Source organism: Myotis myotis, unplaced genomic scaffold (assembly GCF_014108235.1).
Source record: "Myotis myotis isolate mMyoMyo1 unplaced genomic scaffold, mMyoMyo1.p scaffold_m19_p_4, whole genome shotgun sequence".
In the NCBI taxonomy this organism is placed as follows: domain Eukaryota; kingdom Metazoa; phylum Chordata; class Mammalia; order Chiroptera; family Vespertilionidae; genus Myotis; species Myotis myotis.
Window position 1 is genome coordinate 46,175,353 of NW_023416346.1, and position 24,432 is coordinate 46,199,784.

Here is a 24,432-nt window from a genome sequence, read left to right on the forward strand (position 1 = left end):
TGTTTCAGAGTTGAATGGAAGACTCAGCCATTTTATGGACCTAGGGTGGTGGGAAAGGGCAAAGGACAAAGAAGAAATCATAGATGTTTCCCTGGTGCTCTGCCTAATGAAGTGCACATGAATAGGAAATTCTGCTATTTGTACTATGTGGCTCTTCTCTCTCAGTGGTGGGAGGAAAAGAAATGATGCAGGCAACGGAATCAATATAATTGCAGCTTTAACTTTATGCCTCTAGATTTTCTGGGTTTGTTTTTTCATGTATTTTTTTTTTCCAATTTTTGTTTTTTCAGATCTATGAGACCATTAAATCCTTACCCATTTCCATTTCTCTGGTAATTAGTGTCGTTGAGAATCTTTTCATATGCCCATTGGCATCTCTATGTCCTCTTTGGAGAAGTGTTTATTTAGGTCTTTGCCCATGTTTAAATTGGATTGTTTGATTTTTGGTGTTGAGTTTTATAAGTTCTTTATAATTTTGGATATTAACCCCTGATCAGATGTAGTAGCAGATATATTCTGCCATTCAGTGGGTTGTCTTCATTTTTTGATGGCTCGTTTTGCTCTGCAGAACCATTTAAGTTTGATGTAGTCACATTTGTCTACTTTTTCTTTTGTTTCTCTTCCCTGAGGAGATATATCAGAAAAAATGTTGCTAAGAGAAATATCAGATATTTTATTGCCTAAGTTTCCATCTAGGATTTTTATGGTTTCAAGTCTCACATTTAAGTCTTTAATCCATTTTGAGTTTATTCTTGTGCATGGTGTAAAAAGGTGGTTGAGTTTCTTTCTTTCTTTCTTTTTGCATGTATCTGTCCAATATTTCCAATACCATTTATTTAAATCTTTTAAAAATTTGTTTGGTTTTGGCTTTACTTTATTACATTAAGCACACCCTTAATATGGTACTTTATCTTTTTTATAAAAAAAACACCTATTTGAGTATGTTATTGTTGTAAGTCAATAGGAAAACTATGCTTTTTAAAAGTGTGTCTAGTATTCATAATTTATCTAGTCTTGATGATACTACTAGGATTAAATCAACCAACTCTCTTAGATACTTGAATTGTAAGTAACATGATCACTCCATCATCCTACTTTTATTAATGATCAAATAGACTGTAAAATATTCTTCTGGATAATGCTTTTTCACAATAATTCTTTAAATTCTTAATAGCATATTCATAAAACTGAAATGTGTATTTCATTAAAGATTAGTATTCTAAATAATAAATAACTTAACTCTGACCAATTTATCATTAGAAGTTTTTAGATCAGTGTTTCTAACTGCTTTGGTTACTATTGATTAATTTGCCATGAAATTTGTTGGAATACATTATTTTCTACAATACATTTCAAGTAAAAAAGATAGGACATAAACCATGAAATAAATATAATTTTGCCTTATATTTATATACTTTATTTACCAAACAACCTATTCAAATCTAAAGTCATAGATACTGATACTATTGTCAACAACATGGTGTCAGGGAACAGGCAGATTTCTTAAAGCATCAAGCAGCAATCGTGATGTTAGATGACTCAAAGTAGCACTAGGTCAAAGAGACACCACCTACAGCCTTAGTCAGGTCATCTCAGGAACTGCTATTTGTGAACTTGTCACCTACACTCCCATCTGCTTTAGTTAGTGAACCTCTTGCTCACTTGCAATAATCACCCAAGGTCTGGAAATACATCTTTAAGTGAATTTAGATATTTGAGCCGAATTCTCCCAAGATCTCCCTTCTTTTACATCATAGGTTGAAACTACTTTTCATATGTCTAATTTTCAAACATCTCCACATCCTAAGTTTTACTAATGCTTTTATTTATTCTTTATTTAAATAGTTTGCTCTGCAGAATTATGAGAATAGATTGATTATAACTGAGTGTGAAATTTTAATTAACAAAACCCAGAAAGTACTTCTAAAGCTTTTAATGGGGACCAGAAAATAATATTGATATACAATTTAATTGATAAAAGATAATTATATTATATGTCATATATATTATTTATATGTGTGTATATATATGTGACTTGTAAAGTTGTGGCCTACAATTGAATTATCACCATTTAAATATATTTCCCTATAACTTTCACAAATTTACCTTAAAAAACACACCAGTGACAATGTGTTTTAGGAGCTAAGTATTAAAGTAGTATATTGTATAACAGAAATGTCTTTTTCAGCTTAAAACATTACTGAAATTACTTGTATGATTAGAAAAATATTGAAATGGGTTTTAGTAGAACTGAAGTATTTTATTAATTCATGGATACATTCTCTTCTTTGTTCCAAAATAAGTTTAAGGCATTTATCCACATGACATTTATGTGTTTAATAAATTTATGTGTTTAATAAATATTCAGTTTCTAATATGCACTAGACAGAGGGAGATGATTCAGAAGGCAAACGCTATACTTGTTCTCACAAGTTTATAGTATAGTGAGGAATATTAAATGCTAGAAAACTAATTAAATAAATTGGGCAAAAGAAAAGCAAACATGTAGTAGAAGGACGTTTTTCTTTCACATGTAGCAATTAACAGAGCAAGAAGAAAGCCAAAGAAAAGAAAAGCATAAACAAAAAGAGCAAACAAACAAGCAGATAAAAAAATAAAAGAAACCCTTGGGATGTTTGGACTGCATCTTAGACCAGAAAACGGGAAACATTTTCTGTAAAGAACCAAATGGTATGCATTTTAGTTTTTTCAACTATTCAACTCTACTGTTGTGGGGTGAAAGCAGCCTTGGATAATTCTTAAAAGAATATTTATATATTAGGGTGAGGTTGGGATTAGAAAAATAATCCTGGCATGCAACAATATTTTGCTGTAACTGCAGAAGATAAGTGATATTAGTAGGGATAGTTATTAGATTTCTTGAAGGACATTACTATTCAAAAAAGAAAGACATTTCTTTTTTTATTATTGACACTAATACATCCCCCACCCCTTTGCCCACCTCCACCCGGCCCCTAAAAAGCGAAAGAAATTTAAATAGCACTCACCCAAGCCACTAAAAATGTCATGGTAAATTTGAATATTTTAAGCTTGACTTCATTAGGTTCTGAGAGACTCTATTTTTAATAAGAATCAAAGGTCTCAATTCAAATAAGCACAACACACTCATATATTTGTGTCCTTCACTTTGCACAAAGCTCTTGACCCGGATGAGGCAGTTCCCTTCCAGTCCTAGATGGTTGATTTTATCACAAAAGGGGGCTGGATTTTGTCAAATGCATTTTTGTGTATCTGTAGTGATAACAGGTATTTTTTTCCATGATTCCATTAATAAGGGACATTACATTAATTGATTTCTATTTGCTGAACCAACTTTGTGTTTCTAGGATAAAGCCATTTTCTTGGTGCTCGAACCTTTACCTTTTTTTGTACTTCAATTACATCATATATTTATTAAAGTAGTATGACTTAAATCCACCTCTTTCCCCAAACACACACTTTTTTTTCTCATAATTACTGTGCTCATTTGTTTCCCATTTTTTTCTTCTTTTTTAATTTCTGTGGGTGTTTTGTACTCTCCTTTTTATTCTCAAAGCTGTCTTTATACTCAGTAAGTTCTACTCACGACAGTGTCCCCACAGTGCATTGATTAAGTTTCCACTTTTGATCTTCTCTTCTCTGAACCTTTTTCACCCCCTGAAAAACACCTGGCAATTGTCTAGGACGGTCTGGGAAGGAACTGCCTATCACTTAGTCTCTAAAGACAGGATGCAAGAGGAGTGGATCAGAATTGCTCCAGAAGTGATATTGAGGAAGAAGTCAGTTTAGTGGTTGATTCAAGATTTCTCTCTCCTATACAAATTGCAAGAGGGAAGTTTTTGAGTATAACTGTATTTATAATTATTTTTAAGTCCTTGCTGTTAATTCCATCATTTATATAGTTGCATAATCTGTTTCTTATTTGTTTTTTAAGCTCTTTTTGGACACTGCCATTTATTTTTGATTGAATTTATTGGGGTAACTATGGTTAATAAAATTATAAGTTTCAGGTGTACAATTCTATAATACATCATCTGTATATTGTATTGTGTGTTCACTAACCAAAGTCAAGTCTCCTGTCACCATTTAGTCTCCTTTTTACCTTCTTTTACCTCCCCCCCACTTCCCTTTCCCTCTGGTAATCACCATGCTGTTGTCTATGAGTCTTTGTTTTTTTTTCTTAATCCCTTTACCTTTTTCATTCAGTCCCCAACCCCTCTCTCCTATAACAGCTGACAGTGTGTTCTCTGTATCTATGAGTCCTTTTCTGTTTTTGCTTGTTTATTTTGTTTATTAAATTCCACATACAAGTGAAATCATGTGGTATTTGTATTTCTTTGATTGGTTTACTTCATTTAGATAATACTTTCCAGGTCCATCCATGCTGTTGCAAATGATAAGATTGCATTCTTTTTTAAGGCCAAATTGTATTCCATTGTGTAAATGTACCACCGGTTTTTTAAATCCATTTATCTACTGATGGGCATTTGGGCTACTTTCAAATCTTGGGGCTGTTGTAAATACTAGTAATGCTGTAATGCACATAGGGGTACATATATTCTTTTGAACCAGGGTTTGGGGATTATTCATATATATTCCCAGAAGTGGAATCACTGGGTCATATAACAATTTTATTTAAAAATTTTTGAGGAATCTCCATATTGTTTTCCACAGTGGCTGCACCAATCTGCATTCTTTATATATTTATTTAAATTACAGACTCCTGAATTACTTGATTCTGACATTTTTTTTGTCAATTTTCTTATTGCTTTTAAGGAAGAGAAAATTTTGGAAGTCCTTAGTCCACCATTTTTGCTGATGTCCAAAATGCAATATTTTGTATTATAAACTTCTTAAAAATTTTAACTCTTAAAGTTTAGAAATTGTACAAAATTTTGCACACTGAAATCATATTATTAACATAGAGAATGAAAATGATTTTGAATAGAAGTATGAATGAGAATATGGAAATATTATGTTCATATTAATTTCCAAGTGTCTAAGGAGTGCATTAAACACTGTTTTTCTAAGTAAACCTACAAGGAGTGGGGGGAGGTAGAAGGGGGTAATGGGAGGGATAAATGGTGATGGAAGGAGACTTAACTTGGCGTGGTGAACACATAATACAATATACAGATGATGTATTATAGAATTGTACACCGGAAGCCTGTATAATTTGTTAACCAATGCTGCCCCAATAAATTCAATTAAAAAAAATGAAATAAAGTATATTGAAATTAAAAAATATTTAACATTAGTAATTGCTTTTAAAATTATTTTAATATTAATACTTGTTAGCATTAATAATTTTATGCCAGTCATGTCATTACAAAATCTTGTAATTTTGTTGCAATTATTTTACTCAGTTTACTTTACATTTTTAAAGAAATTTTGCCATAGTCAGAAGTTTTATGTTTATACTTAGCCAAATCTGTCGTTCTTCTCATGTGTGTAATCATTTAAGCTTTCTTCATCTTTGATATTAGTTAGATATCCAACAATTGGATAAATATCCACTGACTTCCTCTTGTTTTTCTTTGTGTAGGCTTTAAATAGTCAACTATTTAATCTTACTAGAACTTATTTTTGTATGTGAAGTAAGATGAGAATCTACATTTATCTAACACATTTTCTTTAATCATTGATTTTGATGTCTTATTATCATAAACAGTATGACCTATTCCTATACTTTATTCTTTTATGTTTTTATCCATTTAATTCTATACCCATATATTATTATTATACACTAATCTCCCTTTACCTGCTGGAGATATGTTTCAAGACCTCCCAGTGGATGCCTGAAATGGTGGATAGTATGGAACCATACATAAACTATGTTTTTTCTAGATATACATACCTATAATAAAGTTTAATTTATAAATTAAGCACAGTAATATCTCTTATATCAAAGGCCCTTGCCCGTAGCCATCACGACCAAATGAGCAGCAGCTCTCGTGGTGGGCAGGGCAGGGCCCGAACTACTAGTGGCAGAGAGCTAGAAGCAGCAGAGGGCTATGAGCAGCAGACGGCGGAGCAGCAAGCTAGTAGCGGTGATGGGCAGGGCGGCCAGCTGAGGCAAGCGAAGCATCTTACTAATAAAAGCCTAGGTGGTCCTCACGCTGTCACGACGTGATGTCCTCATGCCATCACAAGATGGCTGCGCACAGTGGGTGCGCGGAGGTGGGCGGGTCTGGGCTTGACGCTGCCTGTGCGAGGGTGCTGGAGGGAAGTTGACCAGGAGGTGCATTGGGGGAGTCCCGTGGGGTGCCGGCCACGGGGTGGGACTCTGGGACTCAGGGAAGTGGCCCCACGGGGCTGTGGGACTCAGGGACTTGAGCGAGTCCCGCAGCCCCGCAGGGTGCCGGCCCTATGAGCTAAACATCAGGGCAAAGATCACCACCCCAACGCTACCTCCACCTGGGGGAAATGAGATTTAGCTCCAGTGTTGGGATAAACCTGGGGTAGCGGGAGCTACTGACACTCCACGTCCACCCCCCAGCCTTGACCTGGGTATGAACATGACAGAAATCCTCCATGGCTACTGCCTGGTTCCCTACCCTGAGCTTCTCCCCACACAAGAGCAGTGATTTCATTCCCTGACAAGAGCAGTGACCTCACTTCCTGACAATGGAGCCCAACAGAACGTGGAACCCTGGTAGCCAGGCAGCCACATTCTAAAACAGCCCTACCCAGCTCATTTGATAGAGACATTCCCACCAAGGCATGTTCTGCTGTTTGCTGCAGTCCCACCGCCATGATAGGCAAAGTGCCAGCCGTGGCAGCTTCTTCCACCGCTGCCGCCGCTGGCTCTGCACTCAACCCCAACACCTCTGGCCCTTTTCACGGAGGAACCCAGAGGTAACCCAGGGAGGCCCAGGGTGGTTTTCTTAGAGCCAGACCACCACTCTCATCCCCCTCACCAGCCCCGTGTCCCCTGGGGCACCAGCTCCATGTGGCTGTGGGACTCAGGGACTGGGGGGAGTCCTGCAGCCCCATGGGGTGCCAGCTTTGACACTGCGTCCCTGTGGGCGCTGTCACAGACTCTGACAGGAGGGAGGAGGGAGCCGGATACCCACACCCAGGACTTGGCAAATAGTGATATTAAAATAGTTCTTCTAATTAATTCCCTTTAAAAGTGCATGAATTCATGCACCAGGCCACTAGTTTATAACAACAGCAATAATAAAATAGAGCAATTATAAAAATATACTGTGATAGAAGTTATGTGAATTTGGTCTCTTTCTCAAATTTCTTACTGTATTCTATTCATCCTTCTTCATGTTGTGATGTGAGATGATACAAAGCCTATGTGATTGGATAATGTGAGGTGAATGACATAGGCATTGTGACATAGCATTAGGGTACTATAAGAGTTATTGAACTCAAGAACTGCAATGCAGCAACAGTTGATCTGATAAGCAAGACAGCTACTGACTAATAGGTGAGTAGTGTATACATGGCTACACTGGACAAAGGGATGTTTCACATCCTGGGAAGGAAGGAACAGGACAATGCGAGATTTCACCATGCTATTCAGAGAGGTGTGCAATTTAAAAATTATAAATTATTTATTCATGAAAATTTTCATTTAATATTTTTGAATTGCAGTTGACCGTGGTCAACTGAAACTGTGGAAAGCGAAACCATAGATAAAGGAGAACTACTGTATTGACTATTGGATTAGACTATATTAAAAAATAGCTTTTCTATTCTCATCTCTAAAAAGTGCTTATTAGGAATATACATTGACATTTATTAAATGATTTTGAGCATATACCAGGATGAACTATAGGTTATTGTGTTTAAACTACTGCAATTCTATATTTATATATTTAATAATATATTGAAAAAATCCTTACATTCATTAGATTAAAAAAAACCAAAACACCTAGTATTAGTTAAGTGTATTTTTACAGGAAACTTTAAGTGATTATATCATTTATGCCTGACAATAACCTTATAAAGTAGTAACAAATTAAAGCTGGAGATTTGGTAATGTTGATGCTTAAAGTGATGCAGTTAATAATTTTGATCTGAATACATATTGAAAGCTGTGATTTCACACTGCTTATTCAGTTTGCACTGTACTTCATTTAGAATTTTTCTATGTTAGTAACTAGGAATTCACTGTACCATAATGGAGAGACAAACATGCAAAATAAATGTCACTACAATGAGTTAAGTGTTATGGCAGAGGTAGTGCACCTTATGTTCTGTAAATACTGAGTATGTTATACTTAACTCTGTCCAGGTTTATGAAATAAGCCTTCTCAGAGATGGTTGGAGAGGGAAGAAGGTGAAGTTTGGATGAAGCAGGAAATTTGGAGAAAATGTCAAGGAGATCCGAAATGATGTCATAGAGCACACTATTTGTGAATGAGGGAGTTAAAGAGCTGGAAGGAAAAACTTTATGTTGAGAAGTAAGAAGTTGATTATAGAGGTAGAGCAGTTCTTAATTTTTGACATAGTGTAAGAGTAGCCATTAAAATCACATGGCTCTATGAATTTCCAGGAAGGTAGTACATTAAAATAATGCTTTTTGCTACATTATCTGGCATGTACTCCAACTATGTAGTATCTTATATTTACTCTACTGCCAATGTTTTTAGGTTAATTCAGGTTTTCTCATCCTCCAGCTTCCCTTGTCCTGTCAATAATTCAGAAACCATAGCTGGGAGTGAGCCAAGAACTCCTTTTACCACTTCCCCATCCTATCTGAGGAGAGAAAGCTTATGTTGAACTTAAGTATTATTTCTAATTCTAGTCATATCAGTATAATTTTTATAAACATTTAAAATTCTACCATGCATTCAATGTTCCATATTAATTCCTGGTAGGGTTTTACATTTCTTTTTGTTTGATTTTACAGGTCTTATATAAAATGTAAAGAGCAGTTTCCAGCACTTTTATATATTCTGTAACTTTAAGTTAAACCAAATTCTTTTACCTTTAGCATGGGATGAAGGGAAATTATTAAGGTGAAAGGTATGCCTAATTGCCCAAAGCAGCACTATCTTTTTTCAGATCATCATCCAAATATCTCTTTAGCCTTTCTAAACATAGAAAATTGATTTTGAAATCAGATGAAAGAAAATTTTATGGTCAAATAGACCAAAATAAGTCAGTGCTGTCAAGTAAAAGGAAATAGAAATAAAAAACTGACAGAAAAAGCACTCTGCTAGTTAATATTCTCTGGAAAACCTGCCAAGGATAGGAAAAACTTTATTTTAGTGTTGGAAAGAAATGCTTATAAAACAGAATATTATTTATTACATATTTTTCTTTGTAGAACTTGATAGATGAGCACAAGGTTTCTTTCAACCAATAATTTGTACAAGGTATGGCTCCAGTTTTGGATCAGGAAAATTTATGTTTTTTTATTATTCTGTCATTTTTACAATAACTAAATAACATTATAGATGCTGATTACCTAATATTACTCGATATTATTAGTAGTCAAGTCACATTTTAACTTCCTACTAATCCTATATTATAAAAGTGTAATATGCAAATCGACGGAACAGTGGAACAACTGGTTGGCTGGGGGTGAGGCTGGCAAGCAGGCGGAATCAGGCCAGCCAAGGCACGTGTCAGTGGGCAGAGGGAGGGGACAGTGATGGGGGGGGTGGCGGTGACCAGCTGAGGTGGAGGGGCTATGTGGGGGGGGAGCAGGACTGGCCTGCACTATACCCTGATCAGCCTGACGGGTCGCCTCCCGTAGCTGGTCCAGGAGTGGGCCTAAGCCATCAGTCGAACATCCCTTGAGGACTCCAGGACTGTGAGAGGGCACAGGCCAGAATGAGGGATTCTCGCCCCCCCCCCCCCCAGTGCATGAATTTTTGTGCACCAGGCCTCTAGTTAATTATATAAAATGGTTCGTTGTCCTACAAATTCTTGACACTGGTTAGGTACACAGCAGGTATAGATTTAGATTCCACAACTTCACAGGAAAGTCCATAAGATGATTAAAAACCTTAAAAATAAATCTAGCTCTAACTGGTTTGGCTCAGTGGCTAGAGCATCAGCCTTCAGACTGAAGGGTCCCAGGTTCAAATCCAGTCAAGGGCATGTATCTTGGTTGCAGGCACATCCCCAGTGGGGGGTGTGCAGGAGGCAGCTGATCAATGTTTCTCTCTCATCCATGTTTCTAACTCTCTATCCCTCTCCCTTCCTCTCTGTAAAAAATAAAATAAAATATATTAAAAAATAAATAAATCTATATGCTTTCATTAGAGAGCTAATGTTGTTTAGCTTTCAGAGAAAGACACCATTAATTATGGATTATAAGTATTCTTGCACAGATATTTCCTCATACCATCAAGTATAAAACGAGTAAAGAGGTCATAAGTATGTCATTAAGAATTAGGCTACTCTTATATCTGCTTTCTATTCCTATCTCATTCTTGGCCAATTTCCCCTTTCATTTTCCCATGCCTTTGCACATGTTGACCCTTTTGTCTAGAATGATATCTGTAAAATACCCCTTCTTTAGATCCCTTTCCTAGTCTACCAGGCACACTCCTTCCCATAATTAAAGACCCAGCTGAGACAGTTATTCATCTGGGAAGTCCTTTCTAAAACATCACATACAGAGTTAATTACTCTGTCCTATATTTGCCCATACTTTTTCAGATATATTTTGAGTATGTATGTATCATAGTGTACATGTTTTCCTTTAAATTTCTTTATTTCTTCTGGCACACTGTAAACATCTTGAGGTTATAACCTGCCTTAGTACTCTGTTATGTTTCACATAGCTCAGTTAATAATGTAGATGTCAGTGTCTATATGTTCTATGGTGTCACAATTTTCCTGATTATGACATAATCAGCCCCACCCAGACTCTGGACCATGGAGAGACAGACCTAACAACTCCTATCAACCATCTCTGGTCTTCTGTGGCTAGGCTGCTTCACAGCTAGCTGGTCTCACTGCATAGATTCCTGGTACCTAGATTTCCCACAATCCTTGCTACAAAAAAAGATCTATGGTTGACTACTGACATAACGTGTCGTTCTGTCTGGAAGCAGAATATCTACTTTTCGTCTTCTATATCTCATCTCAGGCCTAGATTCCTTCGCATTAAAATCTTCTCCTGTATTGTATCTTCTCTCAAAACAATATCTAGACTATTGAGCCTTTTGGCTCTGAGCTGACCCTAAGGAGGGCAGTGTCATCTGGGCAGTGCTTTGGAGACCTCCACCCAGGACAGCTCCACCTCCACGGGGTCCCTCGAGTCCCCTCCCTGCAGGTTTCTCGGGTCTTACATTCTGGGCTAAGGTGAGAGCAGGCCTGGGGAGAATGATTATAGCTAAGGAGCCACATTCGCCATCAAGATGATAGAGGCTCTCACAACTGATGCAGAAACTGCTACACCAGCTGAAGGCCTCCTTGGAACAGGAGTTGAATTTTCAGCCAAAGGTTTGTGGCTTGAGACTGATTGAATCTGCATATGATGATGGCCGCAGAGTGACTGCAAGACTCAGGGACTCTGAAGTAAAACATTTTCTTAGCCTAAGTCAGTTCTTTGGCTTTGACATTCTCTAGCTGTGAATGTACTGGACAGCCAAAATGAAGATACAGCCCAAGCACCCTGAATGTGTTGGACTGAGCTGCTTCTACATGGCTATAAAATCAGTAAAAGAGGAAAGGAGTGTCTATTGGCAAGTGACTTGATCTAAATAAGCCAGTATAGGTTCACAGTTTCAGGCTCAATGAGAATAGAAAAGACTGTATTGGAGGAGTGTTGGAAAGTCAAAGCTACTTCTGCCTTTCAAATTCTGCAACTCTATTCACTCATTCAAGAAAACTTGCCATTTGAAAGGAGGAATAGCCTTAGTTTTGAAAGACTAGAAGCTCAAGGCATTCCAGAGCAGGATCATTTTTCTAAATCACAGCCATTTGTGTTGGCATTGTCCATCATTGCATTGGAGATCCAAGCACTAAGTGTGTAGAGTTAACAAAAGTAGAATAGCTTTAGAAACATTCCAAGATAGATGGCAGAGATTTGATCTTCTGGCAAGAGATCATAGCCAAGTGTTTAACTGAATATTCATCAAACAAGTGTTCTGAACCAAATGTTCAGAAGTCAAAATGTATTATTTCTGGGTGAACTACACAACAATTGAAGCATAGTTATGGCAGAATAACGCACCTCCCAACAATTCCCAAAACAGTTCCTTAATTTGATTATCACAGCAACCAAAACTCTTCTCTGAAGCCATTTTCCACAATCCTGAGCTATGGATTCCACAAAATTACAGTAGATTTAAGCTGTGAAACCTTAAAACATCACAACTAGATTAACATTGATGTTCTCAGATCTGGGAAAACTGCCTAATTAACATTACACTGTAGTGGAATACTGCTTAAATTTGAATTCATCTGAGGCATACAAACAAAGCCAAGAACATAATGTGAAATGTTAATGACAAGTCTGGGAATCTTTATTTCTAACATTGATCCAATTTCCATATTGGATCAATATATTTATGTGATATTAAAAAGGGTAACCTTTTTAAATGGGGGAGGGCATCTGTAATACTCTCAACAATAAAGGTAAGTTTTTTTTAAAAAAAGGTTAATGTAGACTCTGGTTGGCTGGCTCGGTTAGAGCATTGTCCCATACACCAAAAGGTTGGCATCTGCAACCGATCAACATCGATGTTTCTCTCTCTTTCTCTCCCCCCCTTCCTCTCTCTCTAAAAATCAATAAAAACATATCCTCCAGTGATGATTTTTAAAAAAGGTGTAGCCTACTCAATTATATTTTAAGTGATGAGATTTACATCAAAACCAACATTTCACAAATGCACTTTTAAAGCATAATAATAGTCACTATTTTAAGCAGTGAAAATGGTTTCTTAGCACATGTAACTCAAGTAATAAATTACCCAAAGATGTGCACTTCATTGCCACATGGGAATTAAATTTAAATTTGAAGGCATTTTATTTAAAGCAAAACTACATACCTAGTAAATTTGTCATATTAATTTATCTTTAACATTTTTGTCTAAAAAAACAGGTGATGGCTTTGTCCAGGAAGAGAAGTTTTTATACAAAATCCACTGCTTCCATCTAGGCCCATTGAGAAAATTAGTATTATTGTATTAGTGACTCAAAATAAATTTACATCATTCTGAAAACTTGCTGATTTAACACTCCAGAAGTTTTTATTAAGGGCTGTCTTTACAAAACTGCCACTGCTTCTAATTTAGAATTTTTTTTAAAATGAAGAGAATATACTTTCACTAATTGCCCCTACTGTGCCAGCAGAAAGTCTTAAGTAAATATGTATTTTCATAATCATGAGGTTGCTGAGGTAGTGTTCAGGATTGTCTATTAAGTCAGTGAGCATAAGGAGATCTACAGTGTTAAAATGCTATAAACAGTTACTCAGTGCAACGTGTAGCCCGAGTCCATCTGGGATTGATGTATCCAATTTTGACATCATGCTATGGATAAACATGCACTGGAAAATAAAACAAAGAACCAAAGTATACCTTATACTTTTTTAGACCATGTTTTCTAAGTAATGCTTCAGTTTTTCCAAAAGGCTGATGTATTTCAATATTTTGATTACATCGAAGTTAACTTTGAGTTGGCAGAGGTAACCTAACCAACTACCATAATGTTTTGGAACTAAGGGAAATACATTTCAATAAAATTATTGAAATGCAAAAAAAGAAGATATTGAAAACACCTAATGTGAATCACAAAAGACTTCCTTGGAATGTCCAGATACTTGCAGATACTCCATGTTTGAATTGTAGTTTGGTACCCAAGGCTTGTGGATTCCAATTGAGTCTGCTGAAACAGTCTTTAAGATGGAGATAGCATTTTTCACTCAATTATTGTATCTTGCCCTGGAAGAAATCTATAATTTATTCATGGGAATCCTCCACCAAGTTGTGGTCAACAATTTCCTAATCCTTTTCTCTTGAGTCTGTTTCTGACATTATTTAATCATCAAGTGTATAGTTTTAAATGTTTGCATATATTAATAAAATAGATCGTGAAATATATTTGGATGTACATGATTTTGGGGGGTAATTTTCATTTGCAGAGTGGCATGGCTGTTTTTATGAATGCAACGAATATAATTACACGAGACTGTAAAGTCCTTTTTGACTTAAGTCTACAGTGTATTTTTAAAAAATTAATCATGTATTTAAATATTAAAAGACCTTTGTCTGGTAAAATATTCAAATATGGGTTATATTATTTGATATTTTTACTCTTATGTAACAAAATATCCACTGTTTACCATCATAATTCAATTCATGAGCTGGTATTACTTGGGAAGATTGGAAATGATTATCAGTTACTACAATTCACTAACAAGTTACTTGGGACTAACCATGATGGCATTTTCACCATCCTCTTTAAATATATTCTGGCTGTCTAAACTACTGGAGAATATCTTCAAAGAATATGGCCTGTCTTTCATAATGTAGGTTTGTTAAATATATAAACCACATAAGGGATTGGAGTAACCAAGGAAGCAGCCACAGCATTTTGGGATGGCTACCATCCCCAGATAATGCTTTATTTCTATGTAAAACCACTTTAGGTGAGTAAATAACCATTCACAGAATAGTAAGAGACCAAAGAAAAGGTAGTGGGACTAGAAATAACTAAAAAATTGTGGCTTCATAGAGCATTAAGCAAAAATGACACCAGGAAGAAATAGTTGTTTTACAGAGGGAAAACACTGAATGTTTGGAGCATAAACTGGTGGCTGTTAATGAATGATTAATGAAGGCATAGGCTGGGAACAAGTAATAGCTTGACAGAAAAACTTTCCTAGGAAGAAGCTTCCTGCAATAACATATCTTCTGTTGAGAAGATGCATTTAGAAATATACTGACAAAAAATATTTAGCCTTGATAGGCAAACTGCATATGTAATATGCCAACGTATTTCTCAGTAAATTAAATCTTTGTAATGAATGCCTGCAATGGGAACATATTACCATAACCCTGTTTTTTCCATAAGGCAGATGTTGCCACAAACTAAACAGAGGAAAAACGCCATGCAAAATAAGGAGAAAATATGTAAGGGTTTCCCCAATATGAGTGTTTCATATGTATACTAGAGGCCCGGTGCACAAAAATCTGTGCACTCGGGGGGGAGGGGGGGTCCCTCAGACTGGCTTGTGCCCTCTCTCAGTCTGGGACCCCTTGGGAGATAACGCCCTGCTGACTTAGGCCTAGTCCCGGGTGGCAGAGGGCAGGCCCAATCCCTATGTGCAGCCCCTGGTCGGGCACAGAGGGGGGCTGATTGCGGAGTTGGGGCGCCGCCCCCTGTCATGCACAGAGCAGGGTGATTGGAAGGTTGTGATGCCACTCTCAGTCACGCTCAGGGTAGGGCTGATTGGAGGTTTGGAGCACCGTCCCCTGTCACACTCAAGGCAGGGTTGATGGGGAGGTTGCGGCACCACCCCCTGTCATGCACAGAGCAGGGCCAATCCGGGGGTTGGGGCGCTGTCCCCTGTCACTCACAGAGCAGGGCCGATCAGGGGGGTTGGGGCTCTGTACCCTGTCACGCACAGAGCAGGGTCGATCAGGGGGTTGAGGAGCTCCCCCCTGTCAATCACGGAGTAGGGCCAATAGGGGAGTTTGGGCACCGGCCCCTGTCACACACAGAGCAGGGCCGATCAGGGGGTTGGGGCACCGCCACTCTCACACTCAGGGCAGGGCCGATGGGGAGGTTATGGCTCTACCCCATCACACACAGAGCAGGGCCCATGGGGGGGGGGGTTGGGGTGCTGCCCTCTATCACCCACAGAGCAGGGCGGATCAGGTGGTTGGGGCACCGCCACTCTCACACTCAGGGCAGGGCGGATGGGGAGGTTATGGCTCTACCCTGTCACACACAGAGCAGGGCCGATCAGGGGGTTGGGGAGCTCCCCCGTATCAGGCACAGAGCAGGGCTGATCAGGAGGTTGGGGCGCCTTCCCCTGTCACGAACAGAGCAGGGCCGATAGGGAGGTTGTGGCCCCGCCCCATGTCACACACACAGCCACAGGGCGATCAGGGGGTTTGGGCGCTGCCCCCTGTCACGCTGATCCTGGTGCCAGGAGGTCTCTTGGCTCTGCTGATCCCGGTGCTGGGAGGCGTATTACCCTTTTACTATATAGGATAGAGGCCTGGTGCATGGGTGGGGGCTGGCTGGTTTGCCCTGAAGGGTGTCCTGGATCAGGGTGGGGGTCCCCACTGGGGTGCCTGGCCAGCCTGGATGAGGGGATGATGGCTGTTTGCAGCTGGTCACACCCCCTTCAGGGTGGGGGTCCCCACTGGGGTGCCTGGCCAGTCTGGGTGAGGGGATGATGGCTGAAGCTCCCAACGGCTCCTTTTTTTCTTTTTTTTTTATTCTGGGCCAGCTTTAGCTCTGGCTCCAGCTCTGAGGCCTCTGCTGCTGAAAGCAGGTATCTGGTTTGTTTGGGTTCTATAATCGAAACAATGCATAACTCCAACTCTGAGATCCCAGCTCGCTGAAAGCAGGTTTCTGGAGTTTTGTTTAGCTTCTATATTTGTTACAATGTTTCAAACTTCAGGCTCACTGGCCGGCAAGGCAGGCAGGGAACGTTGGTTTCCTCTGTCACTGAAGCAAGCAAGCCTCATGTTAGTTTCAAGCTGCCTGGCTGCCGGCCACCATCTTGGCTGGCAGTTAATTTGCATATTGCCCTGATTAGCCAATGGGAAGGGTAGCGGTCATACGCTAATTACCATGTTTCTCTTTTATTAGATAGGATGTGACAGCTATATGTTATTTGAGCATTTTACTATATCACTATTGTCATTGTACTGCTTAGATCCCTTTTGTTATCCAAAGACTTAGAAACATTCTATAAACATTAGCATGTTAATCTTCTAAAAGACACACACAGAGGGGTCTGGAGGAAAGTATGAAAAGATCAATTTGGTCTTTGGAGACTTTCTTTATTTTCAAACCTATTTCTCCCATTAACAGCATCTGTGTTTTAATTAGGCATGTAGAATTAAAATTAATTTTTATCATTGCAATTGTAAGGAATGACAGGCAATAGGGAACTATTTTGCCTGGTGTGGGGAAGGCAAAGCAACTTTGGCAGTTCCTATAGTCACACCTGATCAGAGGCTTAATCTGAACTTCCCAGAATTCTTTTTCTATGAACACACTTAGCCATCCTGTCTGTGGCATAAGCATCTATTAGTCTTACTATGCCACATTTTCTCTATTTTATTAATTAATATTCTGTATAATGTACTTTAAAATCTCTCTATATAAAGAACCAGGGGCCGTCACATCCAAAACAACTGAACGGATGACTGAAAAGCCTGAGTCGGGCAACAAGGCCGGCAGGGGGGTTAGTGAGGGATGACCAAAGAACTGAGCAGCAGGCTGTGTGGGGCGACCATGCTGGCAGGGGGGTGGGGTTAGTGAGGGATGACCAAAGAACTGAGCAGCAGGCTGTGTGGGGCAACTGGGTTGGCAAGGGGGTTAGTGAGGGATGACCAAATCACTGAACAGCAGACTGTGTGGGGCAACCAAGTGAGGGATGACCAAAGGACTGAGCAGCAGACTGTGTGGGGTGACCAGGCTGGTAGGGGGGTTAGTGAGGGGCGACCAAACGACAGAAAAATAGGCTGTGTGGGGCGACAAGGCTGGAAGTAGGGTTAGTGAGGGGCGACCAAATGACCAAACAGCAGGCTGTGTGGGGCGACGAGGTCGGCAAGGGGGGCAGTGAGGGGCAATCAGGCCAGCAGAGGGGGGCAGTGAGATGTCACCAGGCCGGCAGGGGAGGCAGTGAGGAACAACCAGGCCGGCATGGGGGTCTGTGAGGGGCAACCAAGCTGACAGGGGGTGGAATTTTGGGGTGACCAGGCCAGCAAGGGGGGCAGTTGGTGACCAGGCCAGAAGGGGGGGCAGTTGGGGGTAACCAGGTTGGCAGGGGGGGCAGTGAGGGGCAACCAGGCTGGTGGGACAGAGTTGGGGGTTACCAGGCTGGTGGGGGGGGCAGTTAAAGGTGACCAGGATGGCAGAGGGGCAGTTGGGGTGACAAGGCTGGCAAGGGGGCCAGTGAGGGGCGACCAGGCTGGCAGAGGAGGCAGTTGGAGGCAAGCAGGCTGGCAGGGGAGGCAGTTGGGGGTGACCAGGTCAGCAGGGAGGCCAGTTAGGGGTGACCAGGCTGGCAGAGGGGGGCTGTGAGGGTCAACCAGGCTGGGAGGGGGGCCAGTAAGGGGCAATCAGGAAGGTAGGCAGGTGAGCAGTTAGGAGCCAGCAGTCCTGGATTGTGAGAGGGATCCAGGATTGGAAAGGGTGCAGGCCAGGCTGAGGGACACCTTCTCTCCCGTGCACAAATTTTGTGCACTGAACCTCTAGTATTTATATAAATTGGTTTTTAAATTTTTTTAAAAAACTATACATTTTAGCTGGATTATCCTATATAATAAAGGCCTAATATGCTAAGTGTCCGGTCGTCTGGTTGGTTGTCCAACCAATCAAAGCATAATATGCTAATAACATGCTAAGGCTGCTCAAATGCTTGGTATGACATGCACTGACCACCAGGGGGCAGACGCTCTGACCAGTTAGCTTGCTGTTGGAGTCCGGCCGGTTGGGACAGAGTGAGATGTGCTGGACACACCCTGGAGCCCTCCCATAGTCCCTCCCCACTGGCCAACCTCCTGCATCCTTCCCCAGCCCTGATCATGCACTGGTGGGGTCCCTCGGCCTGGCCTACCCTCTCGCAATCTGGGATCCCTCAGGGGATGTTGGAGAGCAGGTTTTGGCCCAATGGTAGAACAACCAGTCACTATGATGCACACTGACCACCAGGGGGGCAGATGCTCAATGCAGGAGCTGCCCCCTGGTGGTCAGTGTGCTCCTATAAGGGGAGTGCTGCTTAGCCAGAAGCCAGTTCATGGCTGGCAAGCACAGCAGTGGTGGTGGGAGCCTCTCCCGCCTTTGCATTAGTCAAACATCCCCCCGAGGGCTCCTGGACTGTGAGAGGCACAGGCCAGGCTGAGGGACCCCACCTGAGTGCATGAGTTTTGTACACTGGGCCTCTAGTCATCATATAATCAATTTGGGGTGAGGTATAGGAATTTTTCTAGACTTTTTTTTTATGTTATGAAAGTTATGCTTCGAATTTGGAATTGAAGACATGAAATGGCAAAAGCAAAGGCAGGTACAGAGTGGAAATGATAGACAGCCTATAGAACTATATCAGAAGAGAAGTCCATGGACCCTGGCCAAGGAGGCAAAAAAGGTTAACCTGGGAATGAAGCTCTATGTCTACACCTAAGGAACAGATGAATCATGTGCCAAACTTTGAGGATCAGGGAGGCAGGGAACAAAAAAAAGGTAACAAAAAATTAAGCACTGTGGTACCCCAGGGGACTCACCAGGATAAGCATAACAACAAAAATCTCCTTTAGCCCACTGATACCTCTGGCGAATCTCAGTTCCTGTCCTGCCTGTTTCCTCCAGATTAAATGATCTTTTTGGCTACATTCCTAACTTTCCATCTTCATATTTTTGTTCCCTGGTTGTTAATCAGCTTTTTATTTTTGCACGGCTTTGTCACGAACAGATAAGCTATCATCTTGGCATACTCATAAAAAAAGCTTAAAGTGTAGGAAAAGAAAAGGCTTAAAGTATAGGAAACGTTTATGACCTGGATTTTAGAATTTGGTGTCATCAGCAGATGATAACTGAAAGTAGGAAAGTGGGTGTACTGCCTAGGGCAAGTATTGCTGAGGGCAAGAAGGTAAGGGAGGCAGATATAAGACCAAAGACTGTCACAGCTTTTTAAAATACCTTGTACCTGAAATTTATGTTACAGAAACAAATCCCTGGAAATGCCAGTTGAAAGCTTTCCAGAGACAGCTAGCATAGGATGCTATAGTTCAATAGATTAGATTACTTGTAATTTAAGAGCACATAAAATTAATCAGCATTCTAGAGTTTTTTGCTGTGAACAATTATTTATTTAAAAAAAATTTTGTTAATCCTCATCTGAGGATATTTTTTAATTGGTTTTTATAGTAGAGAGAGTGGAAGGGAGGGGGAGAGAAAGAGAGAGAAACATCCATGTGTCCTCACATTGATTGGTTGCCTCCCGCACATGCCCCAACCAGGGCCAGGGATCGATTAACAGAGCTATGTGCCCCACTGAGCCCAGCTGGCTAGGGTAACAATTATTCAAAAAGTTATTTTTTTCTTTTCTCATCATAAACAATAGATTAAAGACACTTACTCCATAGTCCATATATGAAACCTGAAGGATTCTAAAATTTTAGTTTCTCTCTTTTGATCACTTATTGTATCTTGGCTGTTGCAAAATTTTGCAAAAACAGAAAACAATTATCTGCAATTTTAACAACATTATTTTGATAGGAACTATTTCTTAATGATTTTCATTCTTTTTATCCCAACAACCTTATAGTAAATAGAAGCATGTTATTCTTAGATTGAGAACCTTATTGTTCAGCAACATTTAATTGCTGGCTAAGCACTGTGCAACCTCTACTATATTTCCACAGAATGAACATAGACTTTGAAACCAGACAAACCTGAGTCTGAGATACAATATCAGCAGCTTAGTTGTCACCACCTCCACAAAGCCATTCCTGAAGTCCTTACCCTTTCTCGTTATCTACTTTCCATTGTGTTCACAAGAAAATCTGACATAGTTCTTACTCTGTAATTATTCTACATTGTATTAAAATTATCAGCTACTCTGTCAATTTCCCCCATTACTACTTCTACAGGCAAAGGGGTATGCTTACTCAACACATGGCCCAGTACATTTTAGGTGCTCCTCTGAATGCTTGAAAAGACAGGTGAACAAACAACATTTAAGTGGCTTGATTTATCTTTCTCTTAAAGGGAGAATAAAAGAGCGGGATGATAATCCCCCCTCTCCACAACAATGTGGATAAAAACAAACAAACAAAAAACCTTAGTAGAATGTGTCAATAAAATAAGGCCAGAAAATGTAAAGCTAAAGCATCATTCTGAGCAAAACTTGAAGCAAGTAAGAGCTCTCATGTTGAAATGTCATCATGGGCTACATAATGGCTTGGGTTTAGTTAGGTAGACAAAGGAGTTTCTTGCAATTAATTTGGTACTCTGGAAATATTGAAGCATATTTCTGAGAAAAAGTAGAATTGTGAAACTCTATGACACATTTTAAGATGTCTGCCCTTTTTTTGGCATTTAATTAGCTCATATACCTAATGGAAGTGTCAGGAAATAGCCCAGAAAATTCGTGCAAAAGCTCCTGACCTCGCTCTCTGATTTCCCATCACTGTTTCTAATAGTATCATTAGATCAGACTTTGAAGTTAGCTTTCACAGAGGCTCCTGTTTGCTCAAGTCAAAGAGAAAAATAAGAAAGCTCATTATCTTGTATTTGGAACTTCATGCAGCTAAAATGACATATGAATACATCATAGTCAGTGCTAAATATTCACCTGATAGCTCCCATAATGCTACTGCAAAATCCCTCTTGCTAATTCCAAAATTACAATGCTGTAATTTAAAATAATTTATTAGGTATTACTCTCAGGAATATGGTACAAGAATTTTCATAAATGGGGCTTTTTGGAATAGGGGAGATTCTTTGTTGTCCCTATACCTCATTGCAATACTTTCTCCACAGAGTCTCTGTGGCTTAGAAAATGTACTCAAATTTAAGGAAACTGCAGTGGTCTTTTAAAATTAAGATCACATGCACATAATAGAATATAGAGATGCTGTATTATAAAGTTGTGCACTTGAAACATATAATTTTATTAACTAACTAGAGGCCTAGTGCATGAAATTTGTTCACAAGTAGGGTCCCTAGGCTTGGCTGGTGATCAGGGCTGATCAGCGTCTTCCAGCTGCCAGCCAGGGCCTTCCTTCCTTCCGCGCCACCCTTTGGTGGTCAGCACACATCATAGCGAGTGATTGAACTCCCAGTTGGGCAACCTCCTGAGGGGACACTTTGCATATTAGGCTTTTATATAGCTAGATTTGTTGCCTAGGATAGGAAACGTCTATGACAACTAACAAAGTACAGTATTTCCACAATAATAATTATGATGATGATGTTGAAAATTGCAAGTGCCTGCTTTGTGACAGCCAGAGTTGTTGTAAACATTGTATAAATAACAACTCATTTTAGTGGATAGTATTACTGAACACTGGGCACTTGGCTTCCTTTCCCTAATACACCTGACCCTGGTGACACTAATGAGAGGTAGGCCATGTCTATAAAGAAATAATTTACTTTGATGATAGTGGATATAGGTTCTGAACCATGAGCTACCCTCATCAAAGAATGGTAATGGTAATTTAACAAAAAAAGGTTCCTTTATTTACCTATTATCTTTTGCCATCTTAGTGTGCAATGATAAAGAGTTTTGTTTTCACTTTACTTAGATGAAGAAATTGAAAGACAGGCTAGGCAGACATTTTAGTCTTATCCTCTCTCCTCACCCCCACCCCCACCCCAACCTCTCATATAATAATTAACATAGGACAAATGGGTTTTTCAGATTTAAGTCTTTCTTTTCTGTTTTTGCTTGTAAGATGGTCGCTTTTTCTCTTCCCTTCAGAATGTTGCCATTTTATTCAACGCATTCCCCATGCCTCTTTCTCTCAGTTCAAATTTTGTACTGGAGCGGAGTTAAAGCAGCCTAAGGCCACACCACATGACTAGTAAGAGGCGGTGGCTTAAGAAAGGGGTTCCCCTAAATCAGCTGCCAAGAGTGTGAGGGCCAGACCCTCTGCCTTTCCCCTCCGCCAGGAGCGCCCACCACTCCAGGCCTTGGAGAGCTACATTTCCAAAACTACACACTCACATTTCATCACAACAAAGCTTTCTCAGGGCACACAACACAGCACCCTCTTCCCCAGGCCCTAGAAAAACAGTGCTCCCAAGCCTGGCGATCCTCCCCAAATGTGCCTCCCGCAGTCCTTGGCCAGGATGTCCCAGACCCCCTGGTCCCCTCTGGGCACCCAGGCGCTCTGGTTCAGAAGCAGGGGAGTCGGGCAAAGGGAGGCTGAACCCAGGGCAATTTTCAAAAGCCCAGGAGAGCCCAGACTGCTGGTAAGCTGAACCTCGCCCATTCACCACCCAAGTCCTGTAACACCACAGCCAGGCCGGCCACTTGAAGGGGTTGCAAGTTCCTTTCTTTTCTTTCTTTCTTTCTTTCTTTCTTCTTCTTCCTTTCTTTCTTTCTTTCTTTCTTTCTTTCTTTCTTTCTTTCTTCTTCTTTCTTTCTTTCTTCTTCTTCTTCCTTCCTTCCTTCCTTCCTTCCTTCCTTCCTTCCTTCCTTCCTTCCTTCCTTCCTTCCTTCCTTCCTTCTTTCTTCTTTCTTTCTTTCTTTCTTTTGCTTAAAGTATTACAAAGGGTATTACATATGTGTCCCTTCGCCCCCCCCCCCCGGCCCTTGACAATCCCTTGGCTTCCCCTACCCCTCAGTGTCTTATGTCCATTGGTTATGCTTATATGCATGCATACAAGTCCTTCGGTTGATCTCTTACCCCCCTCCCTTCTTCAAACAGATTGTCAAACTGTCAAAGTTGCAAGTTTCAATGCTCCCTGCAGGACTCGGTGTTCCCTGCATCCTGGCAGCTGGGAATGAAAGGCAATCCTCAGCCCTCTGGCCATTCTGTCCCTCCTGAGTTAGACATACACACCCTGGGATTTCTGTTTCCTGCACGAACAGAGGGAATAATGGAGGATGGGAGGGGGGACCATGAGGGAGTAGGGTGTGGCGATTCATGGAGGGAATGGGTAAGGGCCAGTTAAAGTCACCTCTCTGCCCAGGACAGAGCCGGGTTTAGGGACAGCGGGCCTTCCCTTCGCTTTGTTGTCAGCATCCTGGTTGCTTGCAAGCACACTGCCCACGCACACGCTCCCCAAAATCATCGCAACCAGCCAAGAGGCCCCTAACAGTCCCCTAACAGCCCCAACCCCTTGGCAGAAGGAAGAAACTTGTACACAGGCACTCCAGGGCCAGGTGCTGTGCTTTGCCTCTGAGTACCATTTTAAACGCTAGAATAATGATGATCATTAAATAAAAGAATTAATAGTATTTTGTTTTCTTCCAAGTCTTTGGGAAAATGAAATTCAGGTTTTTTACCAGTCTGCTAACATTTATAGTCACCTGTGGCGATGTGGAGTGTGTGGGGGCTAGCGGGGAGATTGGTGCTCAAGGTGGGGAGCGCGAGGAAGGTGTAGAGGCGTGCTGCGGAGAGGGGCCAGTCTGGGGATCTAGGCCCCCAATGCCATTTGTGGGACTGTGGCATCCACCTGCCCACCCACCTTACCTGTGGATGCAGTTTCCATGACAATGGGCAGTGACTGGGCAGGGTTCAAGCCTAGTTCCTGGGGCACTGCCCCTGGCCGGATTCTCCCACCCGCGGTGCAGGCCTCACCCCTTTCGGAGTC

The 24,432-nt window shown here is 40.6% G+C and overlaps 1 protein-coding gene and 1 pseudogene across 1 annotated transcript in view; one reads left to right on the forward strand and one right to left on the reverse strand.

Moving 5' to 3' along the window:
* The window catches only part of HTR2C (5-hydroxytryptamine receptor 2C), a 329,198-nt gene that overhangs the window by 89,626 nt on the left and 215,140 nt on the right, over positions 1-24,432 (reverse strand). The window lies entirely within an intron of this gene.
* Positions 11,337-12,184, forward strand: LOC118654710 (annotated as a pseudogene).